At 40.4% G+C, this 13,976-nt stretch overlaps 1 protein-coding gene across 1 annotated transcript in view; it reads right to left on the reverse strand.

Moving 5' to 3' along the window:
• Positions 1–13,976, reverse strand: part of LOC124719120 (serine-rich adhesin for platelets-like) — a 255,086-nt gene that overhangs the window by 139,371 nt on the left and 101,739 nt on the right. The gene's annotated exons all lie outside the window — the stretch shown is intronic.

The following is a 13,976-nucleotide window of genomic DNA, read 5'->3' on the forward strand; positions in this document are numbered from 1 at the left end:
AAAGGCTAAAAAAATAACTGACAGGGACCACTGAACTTGAATAACCTATTCTACAGACTAATTTTTGGACACCATTATTGAATAGTATATGACTTGTAAGATCTTCACAAGTATACTGAATGAAAGGATACAGAAGTGTGCATAAAGCATATTTGGGGAATGTCAGTGCGGTTGTAGACCAGACAGATGATGAAAATGTTCTAGGAACACAATATAGATCAGTACTTCCTATTTACAGATTTCAAATAAGCCTTTGACAGCATAAATCAGCAAGAAATGAAGCAGAGCATTGAGAGAAGTTGGTATGTGTGCTTAACTAATATATCTGAATATAATAGAGGGAAACATTCCACGTGGGAAAAATATATCTAAAAAGATATATATAACTAATATATCTAATTGAAATGACAATGACAGAGACAAGAGCTAAAGAAAAATCACTGGGTTCTATATCAGGAGAATACTGCAGGGCAGGAAAAGTTGATAGGCTCAAGAAGCAGCATGTGTGACTGTGATCTGAGCAGAATGGACTGGGGCATTGTCATGGAGCAAGACAACTTCTCAAAATGCTTCCTGTAACTTTTTGTCTCAACACTCTCCCATAACTCTATCACAAGATCTCAGTACATCAACCTACCAATAAATTGAGGGACAACGATAGCTGTTCCCGCACTGTCCAGTTACATTAATGAAACCACCAGTCAACAGAATGAATAACCACCTTTCGCAATATGGACTGCTTTGAGACATGCAGGAAGAGAGTAAAGAAACTTCTGGAAGGGATGTGGAGCCATGCTGACACGACTGCCATCACCAGCTGTGCTGGGTTTCTCAGTTGGGGATCCATGGCGTGAAAATCTGCTCGAGGCAATTGGATATAAATGCGGAGAGTTTCGTAGTCACGGGAGTACGGTTAACTTATCCCGGTGCTGTTTCAACGACGCACGTACAACTTAGAGAACTTACTTAGAGAAAGCTTTTGACAATGTTGACTGGAATACTCTCTTTCAAATTCTAAAGGTGGCAGGGGTAAAATACAGGGAGCAAAAGACTATTTACAATTTGTACAGAAACCAGATGGCAGTGGTTGGGAAGGGAGTAAGACAGGGTTGTAGCCTCTCCCCGATGTTGTTCAATCTGTATATTGAGCAAGCAGTAAAGGAAACAAAAGAAAAATTCGGAGTAGGTATTAAAATTCATGGAGAAGAAATAAAAACTTTGAGGTTCGCCGATGACATTGTAATTCTGTCAGAGACAGCAAAGGACTTGGAAGAGCAGTTGAATGGGATGGACAGTGTCTTGAAAGGAGGATATAAGATGAACATCAACAAAGGCAAAACAAGGATAATGGAATGTAGTCTAATTAAGTCGGGTGATGCTGAGGGAATTAGATTAGGAAATGAGGCACTTAAAGTAGTAAAGGAGTTTTGCTATTTGGGAAGCAAAATAACTGATGATGGTCGAAGTAGAGAGGATATAAAATGTAGGCTGGCAATGGCAAGGAATGCGTTTCTGAAGAAGAGAAATTTGTTAACATCCAGTATTGATTTAAGTGTCAGGAAGTCATTTCTGAAAGTATTCGTATGGAGTGTAGCCATGTATGGAAGTGAAACATGGACGATAAATAGTTTGGACAAGAAGAGAATAGAAGCTTTCGAAATGTGGTGCTACAGATGAATGCTGAAGATTAGATGGGTAGATCACATAACTAATGAGGAAGTAGTGAATAGGATTGGGGAGAAGAGAAGTTTGTGGCACAACTTGACCAGAAGAAGGGATCGGTTGGTAGGACATGTTCTGAGGCATCAAGGGATCACCAATTTAGTATTGGAGGGCAGCGTGGAGGGTAAAAATCGTAGAGGGAGACCAAGAGATGAATACACTAAGCAGATTCAGAAGGATGTAGGTTGCAGTAGGTACTGGGAGATGAAAAAGCTTGCACAGGATAGAGTAGCATGGAGAGCTGCATCAAACCAGTCTCAGGACTGAAGACCACAACAACAACAACAACAAACAACGTACAATGCGAGCTATGTGACATGTTGCATTACCCTCCTGGTAGACTACATCATGCCGAGGAAAAATAAACTGCGTGTAGGGGTGGACATAGTCACCAAGGACAGATGCATACCTGTGTCAATCCACGGTGCCTTCCAGAATGACGAGACCACCCAGGGAATGCTGGCAGAACATTTCCCACACCACAATGCTCCCTCCTCCAGCTGGGATACTCTGCAAATTGTTGCGAGGTGCTCGCCGTCTCTCTGATGGAGCATAAAACGTGATTCATCTGTAAAGGCCACCTGTCGCTAATCAGCGGATGTCCAGTTGCGGTACTGGCGTGTAAATTCCAGCGTTCGTTGTCAATGAACAGCAGTCAGTATGGGTGCGTGAACCAGACACGAGCTGCCAAGGCCCATACACAGCAAGATTCGCTGAACAGCTGTGGAGGAGGCATTGTTGGTAGCTCTTGGTTCATATGGGTGTTGAGCTGCTGAATAGCTGTAAGTGTAGTTGCCCTAACATGTATCTGCAGCCATCTTTCACCCCTGTCAACCACAATCTGCAAAGCACCACAGCTGGTCTGATGCCAGTTTTGGAAAGCACAATTTTGCCATGTAGAGAATACTTTAACCAAAGTAGCACGCAAAAAGTTTACAAACATACTCACTTCGGAAATGCTTCCGCCCTTGGCGTGAAAGATAATGATCGTGATCTTTTGGATGCCAAATAAATTGCTCTGTTTCCACATTATGATCCCCCCTCCCTCCTGATAGACTTTTATAAAGAGTTGCAGCACTGCTAGTCCACCTGCCTCATCTGTGAGTGGTTATTACATGTTCACACCGAACAAAGACGGTCGCCACTTTAAAATGACTGGACCATGTATGACTTTACATAGTAGGGACGATACCTGCAGCTGTATTTGTAGGTCATTGTCAGTGCCTGCTATGCTGAGAATCTACTTTCGTGCTTATACTGTGAACATGAAATACCTGATGTGTTGCTTGGGACTTCCCAAGTTGAAAACAGAATACTGGTGGCATATGGTTACCGTATTTACTCGAATCTAAGCCACACTTTTTTTCCGGTTTTTGTAATCCAAAAAACCGCCTGCGGCTTAGAATCGAGTGCAAAGTAAGTGGAAGTTCTGAAAAATGTTGGCAGGTGCCGCCACAACTAACTTCTGCCGTCGAATATATGTAGCGCTACACAGGCATGCTTTGCAGGCACAAAGATAAATACTGGCGCCAAAACTTCTGCATCAGTAAGTAAATTTTAAAAAAATGATGGAAGACGAGCTTTTTTTTCAGCCCCGAGTTTCGACCACTGCATTTTCATACATTATCCAACGAAGTAAATACAAATTCCGTATTGTTCATCTTCGAATGTAGCAGCATTTCAATGGACTATGAAAATCAGACTGGCAAGACTGTCAATATGGCCAACTCTACGTTCCGAATTTTTTTCTACCTGTGAGAAGAGACGGTTATTAATAGGAACTTTTATGAATTGTGAATCACATGCAGTGTTCTCTTCACCATAAGAATAATACAAATATAAACATTTTGCCATGTATTCTTTCGTGTTTGCTGCTATCTCATTTAAATCCTGTCTGCCTAATAAATTACGAAACTAGAGTGAGACAACAGCAAACGCGGAAGAATATTCATATCATGTCGTGTCTATATTCATATTATTCTTATGCTTAATAGTGATACAGTCAGAAATGAAGTAGGGCAATTGACTAGATTTTTAAATCTAAAAAGACTCTTATTTCTGTGCAGAATGTAATGGACTAAAGAGGTGTCAGCAAAGATTTTCAAATGGAGAAAAATTTTCGCTAAACTCTCGTTCAGAACATCTTCTATCATACGCAATCTATTATTTGATTGTTGTTGATCATTATCAAAGAAAGCAGCAGTGTAAGTATCAACAAATAGCAGTCTCTTACCATTGTTTCGCTAATGAGACAATTCCTCTCTCTCTTTTTTAATTGTAAGTGCGGTAGCGCGCAAAAAGCAAGCCACACCGTGAGCGGCGACAGGTCGTAAACCCTCATTATCAGAATGCGACGAACAATGCATGACACAGTACAGTAATGCCTTTTCTGCTTAGAGTTACGTAAATTCCTATAACAAAGAAAACGGCACTTATCAGATCACAGCAAAATAAGCAATCGTTTCAAACCAGACGAAGCACGTGAAAAAGGAAGCGTACCCGCATAAATATGGACGGAGCACCTGACGCATAGCAATGGCTACCTGGTAAAGCTTAACTGCAAAGCTTACGACTCGAATCAAACTACTGTAGCTGTATCGTCACTCATTCGATCTAAATTGTGTCTCATATTACAATGGACCAACTTTGTTTCGATTTGGAGGTGCGGCCTAAAACTTTTCTCTTCCCTTGAATTTCGAATCTCAAATTTCACGTGCGGCTTAGATTCGGGAAATTTTTTTCCCCTTGATTTCGAGTCTCATTTTTTAAGGCGCAGCTTAGATTTGAGTGCGGCTTAGATTCGAGTAAATACGGCAGATTGCAGCTACCAAACATACTTCATACCTTAACTAACAAAAGTCAAAAGCTGAATTTGTTGGAAGTATTTTACATCAGGAGTCATTTGCCACACTGTCTTTATATTACACTTCTGGAAATTGAAATAAGAACACCGTGAATTCATTGTCCCAGGAAGGGGAAACTTTATTGACACATTCCTGGGGTCATATACATCACATGATCACACTGACAGAACCACAGGCACATAGACACAGGCAACAGAGCATGCACAATGTTGGCACTAGTACAGTGTACATCCACCTTTCGCAGCAATGCAGGCTGCTATTCTCCCATGGAGACGATCGTAGAGATGCTGGATGTAGTCCTGTGGAACGGCTTGCCATGCCATTTCCACCTGGCGCCTCAGTTGGACCAGCGTTCGTGCTGGACGTGCAGACCGTGTGAGACGACGCTTCATCCAGTCCCGAACATGCTCAATGGGGGACAGATCCGGAGATCTTGCTGGCCAGGGTAGTTGACTTACACCTTCTAGAGCACGTTGGGTGGCACGGGATACATGCGGACGTGCATTGTCCTGTTGGAACAGCAAGTTCCCTTGCCGGTCTAGGAATGGTAGAACGATGGGTTCGATGACGGTTTGGATGTACCGCGCACTATTCAGTGTCCCCTCGACGATCACCAGTAGTGTACGGCCAGTGTAGGAGATCGCTCCCCACACCATGATGCCGGGTGTTGGCCCTGTGTGCCTCGGTCGTATGCAGTCCTGATTGTGGCGCTCACCTGCACGGCGCCAAACACGCATACGACCATCATTGGCACCAAGGCAGAAGCGACTCTCATCGCTGAAGACGACACGTCTCCATTCGTCCCTCCATTCACGCCTGTCGCGACACCACTGGAGGCGGGCTGCACGATGTTGGGGCGTGAGCGGAAGACGGCCTAACGGTGTGCGGGACCGTAGCCCAGCTTCATGGAGACGGTTGCGAATGGTCCTCGCCGATACCCCAGGAGCAACAGTGTCCCTAATTTGCTGGGAAGTGGCGGTGCGGTCCCCTACGGCACTGCGTAGGATCCTACGGTCTTGGCGTGCATCCGTGCGTCGCTGCGGTCTGGTCCCAGGTCGACGGGCACGTGCACCTTCCGCCGACCACTGGCAACAACATCGATGTACTGTGGAGACCTCACGCCCCACGTGTTGAGCAATTCGGCAGTACGTCCACCCGGCCTCCCGCATGCCCACTATACGCCCTCGCTCAAAGTCCGTCAACTGCACATACGGTTCACGTCCACGCTGTCGCGGCATGCTACCAGTGTTAAAGACTGCGATGGAGCTCCGTATGCCACGGCAAACTGGCTGACACTGACGGCGGCGGTGCACAAATCCTGCACAGCTAGCGCCATTCGACGGCCAACACTGCGGTTCCTGGTGTGTCCGCTGTGCCGTGCATGTGATCATTGCTTGTACAGCCCTCTCGCAGTGTCCGGAGCAAGTATGGTGGGTCTGACACACCGGTGTCAATGTGTTCTTTTTTCCATTTCCAGGAGTGTATGTTAAGCAATCAAATAAACCTAAGCACCTATTCTCAGCTAACCTTCACCTAACCACCTCAGTCATAAATTTAACTTTAATTACAACACTTTTTTTAAACTGTACAACAACTTATCTCCTCTCCCTTTACATCTAAGCTCACTGTTTTATTTTAATGTGTTCTGCTGTTGTTCAAGGCTGCACTAAAGAGTACCCCAATCCCCAATATTCACAATTTGTGTTTTTCACTAGATGAAGCAGGTGAAAAGAAGAAGAAGAAGAAGAAGAAGATGCGAAATAAAACTAATGTTATATAACTTCTTCAGAATCAGCAGAGCTGTCACTGTAATCAGGAAACACCAGTTCGTATGAGACGCAGGTTCCCCACGCTTGGTGAGGTTGGAATGTTAAACTCAGTTTGACAGGATCTTGAATTTTGGGACAGGTCTTAGTAGGTGGCATTTGAAATGTTAAACCTGATGGACACTAGTATCCACAAACACACAAATGACAGTTTTGTCACAATAATTTCTTTGTCAATGTTTCAGACAAGATGATAACTTTTGAATGTCAACTTAGCGTAAAATCTAGATTGGACTCTGGCACCAGTTACTTCTGTGCTTCTGCACTGCTCACAGGTTGACAGTACGTGAGCTTCGTGTAGCCAATGGGAAGGGGCAAAATTTTTTTTTTTTTTTTAATTGTGGTGTTATTTTTGGATGGCTTATTTTCCAATCATACTCTTTATTATTTTCATATTTTGCTGCTTTACAGTCTTATGTTCAAACCGAATATATACCTATCCATTACATTACATTTATTGAAACAGCACATCTGATTTGGCTAAAAAAAATCTTCAAAAATAACCCACCAGAGAGCAAATAAACCTGCATATAATGTGCCCAAACAATGCTGAAAGTGTTTCAAAAGAAAGCATTCTCACAATTAGGGCACGGATTTTAATGACAAGCCATATATTTGTCTTGAACTGTAGAGTAAATTTTACAACAATTTATGCACAAATCCAGGTGTTGTAGTGTAGAAGTATTTATTTTTATTGTGCATATAAAGTCACTTTTCTTTTCTTAATAGTATATCATATTTTGGCCAACCTTTGCCAAAAATGCATATATTTTTCGTATCTTACAGGACACAGACATAAAAACAAGAAAATGTTGCTCACAAGTGACCAAAATACACTCCTGGAAACTGAAATAAGAACACCGTGAATTCATTGTCCCAGGAAGGGGAAACTTTATTGACACATTCCTGGGGTCAGATACATCACATGATCACACTGACAGAACCACAGGCACATACACACAGGCAACAGAGCATGCACAATGTCGGCACTAGTACAGTGTATATCCACCTTTCGCAGCAATGCAGGCTGCTATTCTCCCATGGAGACGATCGTAGAGATGCTGGATGTAGTCCTGTGGAACGGCTTGCCATGCCATTTCCACCTGGCGCCTCAGTTGGACCAGCGTTCGTGCTGGACGTGCAGACCGCGTGAGACGACGCTTCATCCAGTCCCAAACATGCTCAATGGGGGACAGATCCAGAGATCTTGCTGGCCAGGGTAGTTGACTTACACCTTCTAGAGCATGTTGGGTGGCACGGGATACATGCGGACGTGCATTGTCCTGTTGGAACAGCAAGTTCCCTTGCCGGTCTAGGAATGGTAGAGCGATGGGTTCGATGACGGTTGGATGTACCGTGCACTATTCAGTGTCCCCTCGACGATCACCAGTGGTGTACGGCCAGTGTAGGAGATCGCTCCCCACACCATGATGCCGGGTGTTGGCCCTGTGTGCCTCGGTCGTATGCAGTCCTGATTGTGGCGCTCACCTGCACGGCGCCAAACACGCATACGACCATCATTGGCACCAAGGCAGAAGCGACTCTCATCGCTGAAGACGACACGTCTCCATTCGTCCCTCCATTCACGCCTGTCGCGACACCACTGGAAGCGGGCTGCACGATGTTGGGGCGTGAGCGGAAGACGGCCTAACGGTGTGCGGGACCGTAGCCCAGCTTCATGGAGACGGTTGCGAATGGTCCTCGCCGATACCCCAGGAGCAACAGTGTCCCTAATTTGCTGGGAAGTGGCGGTGCGGTCCCCTACGGCACTGCGTAGGATCCTACGGTCTTGGCGTGCATCCGTGCGTCGCTGCGGTCCGGTCCCAGGTCGACGGGCACGTGCACCTTCCGCCAACCACTGGCGACAACATCGATGTACTGTTCGGCGGTACGTCCACCCGGCCTCCCGCATGCCCACTACACGCCCTCGCTCAAAGTCCGTCAACTGCACATACGGTTCACGTCCACGCTGTCGCGGCATGCTACCAGTGTTAAAGACTGCGATGGAGCTCTGTATGCCACGGCAAACTGGCTGACACTGACGGCGGCGGTGCACAAATGCTGCGCAGCTAGCGCCATTCGACGGCCAACACCGCGGTTCCTGGTGTGTCTGCTGTGCCGTGCGTGTAATCATTGCTTGTACAGCCCTCTCGCAGTGTCCGGAGCAAGTATGGTGGGTCTGACACACCGGTCTCAATGTGTTCTTTTTTCCATTTCCAGGAGTGTATATATATATTAGTACACGCCACTTGCTACAATGGCTAAATTTAGCATAGCTGTAGATTGCAGAGTCTGTCCTCCTGTTTGTTGGACATGCACTGAGCAAAGGGATCAATCCATACCAAGTGGTCCAAGAAAAAAATAATTGGTTGCTTGACTGTCTCAGAAAAATTTTATATTTGCTGGGTGAATTCCCCAATGTTTGGTAGCCACAAAAATATTTTTTTTTTAATTTATTGTTTATTATTTTGAAATGGTGGCCATATTTGTTCCAGGCCACATGTGTTTTTTTGTATTTGCAAGCATCTACATTTTTTTTACAATTATTCAGTAGTGGACTGTCCTAAGCCTTTCAGATAAAATGCTTTTAGTTCATCACACTTTGGGCTACAAATTAACGTCATTATCACTTAGCTGAATGTATTCTTTAATATATTTTTAATAGTTCAAAGTTATCAGCCACAAATTTGAAAAACCCAATTTTTGAACAGTAGTTTTCTGAAGAAAGATTAATATCCCCCCCCAGCTTTAATATTTTTTCTGTTATTACGCTGTATAGTATTAGAGTATAGTTACTTTTTATGGAGTATCAATGGTAAGCAGCTTACACTTAAAAAATTACGCTATTTTAAAAAATAGATTTTTTAATTTTTCCATTTTGTGGCCTGCAATATCTTTGTTTGGGGACAATCTGAAAATTTCACAGTTAATACACCTTTATGATATCAAACTTCAGTATAAATTTCGACTCTGAGATTCAATTGGAAGTTATGGAAAAAAGATTACAAACACGAGTCAAAAAAAACGTTTTTTAACATCTGCGATATCTAGGCTTATGGAATAAAATATATCCGTTACAGCATATAATTTAATCGTATCTATGGTTACTTACTTTTTTTTTATTGAAAATAAGCCTACTAATTGCATCATATTGTTCTCTTGTTATTTGTGTTTAGTACATCACTCATTGAACATTTGAGAAATCTATTCACTCAGTTTGGGTGTTAGATTATAAGTTCGCCCAGTCACAGTTGTAAATTCCATAAGAGACAGCTTCATCAGTACATTTTTAAGTGGCATCCAAACTTGATCCTTCTCAATTTTTTTTAAAAAAAGTCCTTGGTCCTGGAGGGTGATAAAATACAACATGTGCATCTTAGTTTGGACAGTCAGTATTACTGTTCATCATAAAAAGAAGCCACTATGTCTTTATTTTGAAGAACCAGTTGTAAAAGTTTTCCACACTGATAAAGTTCACTATTGGGCAAAGTTGATGTGATCTTACACTTCACTAAGCTGTGTGAATGGGGTACAAAACAATGAAAAGATTGAGTGCCTTTAATCTTCTGACAAGTGTTGTACCTTTCCTTCAAGACACTGTCATAGACTTCTTGTATTTCCTCACATTGTACAAAAACATAGGTAATTCCTTTGATATGTTTTTTAGAGAATTCAAACATTTCTTGAGGTGTTACGATATGATTGTCATCGGTCCACTTGAGACTTGCTTTTGTGACAGCTCGCTTTGTTGTACCCCCCGACACCATCACAAGCATTCTTCCCACGGCACGAAGAGAAAAAGTGCCATTCTAAATCAAACCCAAAATCTTCTTCATGAAAGGAGATGTTAATAAAATATTTTTTTGTTTTTATGTCGACTTGCTGCCCCATCCGAAAAGTAAATCAGTTTTTTTATGGAAAGGTGGTGCTGTTTAATGTAGTTTGTTAATTTTAGTTGAAAAATTTGCTCTGCTGTAGTGTTGTGTTCAAGGTAGTCACTTATGACACAAAAGCTGTGGCTCATTAGTTTATCTTCATATTTTTAATAGAATACAAATAGATGAACTGTGGCCTGTTTGTATACCTAGTGGTGCCCTTGTACTTCATCTTGAACAACAAAGGAATAATTTTCTGAAAAGTCAGCAAGAACTAAGCATTCATAGCTGCCAAGGTTTGCTTTTTGTCTTTCAAAGATTTACTTTGAACTTTTGCAATAAAATGATGCATTTTCAGATTTCAAGGTTAGCCACCAACACTTCAGAAAACTCTTCCCGTGATTTTATGACTGTCACCATTTCAGTTCTGTTCTGTGTCACCCATTGTTTGTATTTTTTATTGTCAGGCATCAAATCGTCTTCTTCGGATTCTTTACACATGTCATGTAAGGCTTGTTTGCCAGGACAATCTTCACATTTTCCCTTGATCATATCAATTGTAACTGTCAATACTGCATACCATAACTTCCAAAAGGTCTTTATGGTCAACTCTACAAGATTGGCCCCGTCTATCATCAACTTTACGTTCTGATGATACAAACAAACACAAACATTATGGATGCCAGATGCCCCTGCAACAATACACCATCTTGGTGTCAACTCGCAAAATTTGATCTTCCAATTTTAATGTCAGGATTTTCTTTTTTAAATTCAGTGAATAATTCATTTAAATTACACAACATTAACCTTTTTGATCTTTGAATCCTAGAACCTTTTTCTTTCACAGAAACACAATCTTTTTTGCCAGACATCAAATGGCTGTTATTGTTATCATCATAATACTTAATAACTTTACTGATTGTGTTTTCATCCAAAAAAATTAGATGCACTTTTCTTTTGTAATGCTAGTAAAATTCCCTGTTCTTTTACTAATTGCCTTGTTAACTTAACAACATGTTCTGATACATTAAATTCATCACCAACTTTTGCTCGACTCCATGAATTTGGCAGTAAACTGATAATCTTAATTTTATCCTCTTTTTTTGAAGTACTGCATTTAGTTTTTCTATCAAATCATCATATTCGGTTGGTGAAGTTTTAGAACTTCTATCTGTTTTAGTACAAATTGTATTTTGAAATGAAACTTCCAAATTCTTTTTGACTATAGCTGCCACTTTCTCAATTTTTGTATTCAAGGCACTTGGTCTTTTATCTTGACTTAGTTTTCTAATTATAACTAGCAGGCAATATACCCAGGATTTCACAAGCTGTGTCTACTTTTTTAATGGTTGCTGATAAGTCACAAAATTATGTATATGAGGTTGTTGGACACATATTGGACACAATGATTTTCCTGTTATGAGATTGACAAAAGGTCTTTTATTTTTAGAATAATGATCAAATGTTATTTCTCACAGACCTTTTGTTATAGGTTTCTTATGTTTCTCAATAGGCTCCATGCAAGACTGACCGAAAAGGTGATGAATTTTTTTTTTAAGTATTTCATTTCATGGTACTCGCATGCTGATTTGACCTTTGGGCTGACTCATAAGTAAAACAATACTTTTTCTTCTTCACTGTAATGTTCGATTAAAGTAGTGCATTTAGGATACACTCCATTCACACTTTTATGACATGCTTCATTAATAGTAACACCAACAGAACACTGAGACACCATTTTTCAACTGCACATTTCAAGAACTTCTAGCTAAATAAGTGTGAGTAGACAACTGTTGGTGTAAGGGGGAAGACAACAATTAGACTTGTACAGGCTTGCAAATGCAATTGTTAGCCTGCTGAAACAATTACCACAGGATTGTTTCGACAAATAATCATTAGCCAGCATAATGTGGTGTGTTACATTATGCAATTGGTATATTTTATTTAATTAGCATACCAGATATTCGAGATGTTAAAAAACGTATTTTTGACTCGTGTTTTTAATCTTTTTTCCATAACTTCTAATTGAATCTCAAAGTTGAAATTTATACTGAAGTTTGATATCATAAAGGTTTATTAACTGTGAAATTTTCAGATTGTCCCCAAACATAGATATTGCAGGCCACAAAATGGAAATTTTTAAAAAAAAAAATCCATTTTTTAAAATAGCGTAATTTTTAAATGTAAGCTGCTTACCATTGATACTCCATAAAAAGTAACTATATTATACAGTGTAATTAAAAAAAAGAATTAAAGCTGAGAAATTAATCTTTCTTTGGAAAACTACTGTTCAAAAATTGAGTTGTTTTAATTTGTGGCTGATAACTTTGAACTATTAAAAATATATTAAAGAATATATTTGGTTAAGTGATAATGACGTTAATTTGTAGCCCAGAGTGTGATGAACTGAATGCATTTTATCTGAAAGGCTCAGGACAATCCACTACTGAATAATTGTAAAAAATATAGATGCTTGCAAATACGAAAAAACACATGCGGCCTGGAACAAATATGGCTGCCATTTTAAAATAATAAACAATAATTTTTTTAAAAAAATATTTTTGTGACTACTAAACATTGGGGAATTCACCCAGCAGATATAAAATTTTTCTGAGATGGTTAAGCAACCAGTGCTCGACCACTTGGTATGGATTGACCCAAACGGTTGCAGTAACCCAACATACTTCATACCCTGACTAACAAAAGTAAAAAGCTGATATTGTCAAAAATACACACAACAATTACTACAAAGCTTTATTTATCAGGATTATGGCCGACAAGGAGCCTAACACGCTAGTCAGTTCACTGACGTAAGACATTGTTGTGTAGGTTGAACAAAACATTCTCGAAGCGCACAGAGGTGGCTTCTGATCAGATATGGCAGTTATCGCTGTAAGAACCGATTTTGATTAAACTTATCCATTATGGATCTGTAAGAACATGTGAATGCTTGTTCAATGTAAATACATGAAACTGGAACCAATCACTTTTTTGAAATAGTTATTTATTCCAGGAGTCGGTTTTTGAACCTTTTCAGACTCATTTTCAGATGTTGTACAGGAAGTTACACAGCTATTTCAAAGCTTAATGCTAAGTGCTGGCTCTGTGACAAGAAGATGGAGCATGCTTTAATGCATCATTACGAGTACTGTTTATGAGCCAATATGGATCAAAAATTTAGTTTTGTAGTTACTGTGTTAATAACCATCTGTTTGCTACCAATGTGATGGCCAATTGCCACCACATCTCCGTTTTTACAGACTATCTATTCATATACACTGTGATAACGAAACTTTGCCAGCATCCAGTATATGCTGTACAACTGTTACTTGTTACAAAACTCTTCACAAAAAGGTATGACATAGGCCTACTTTACTCAAAGATTCTATTTGTTTTTGTTTGTATGTATTTAAGTCAATGTATGGGCAAATACTTTAATCAAAACTGGTGTTAATTTCAAAGTCAAAATAAAATAAATAAATAAATTAGTACAAAAACAAACTTCCAAGCATTTGGTGTCTTATTTCTTCTCTTATATTAACATATAGTGCAGTCAGTTTATGAGCAACTACTTTAATCAAGATTAGCATTAACATGGATGCCCAGAATTACCAAATTCATAGTTATAGTATCCGCAATGAACTGCAGCTGTTTGTATGACCATGAATTTTATATTTAAAATTTAAAAA

The sequence above is a fragment of the Schistocerca piceifrons genome, chromosome 10, assembly GCF_021461385.2.
Source record: "Schistocerca piceifrons isolate TAMUIC-IGC-003096 chromosome 10, iqSchPice1.1, whole genome shotgun sequence".
In the NCBI taxonomy this organism is placed as follows: Eukaryota; Metazoa; Arthropoda; class Insecta; order Orthoptera; family Acrididae; genus Schistocerca; species Schistocerca piceifrons.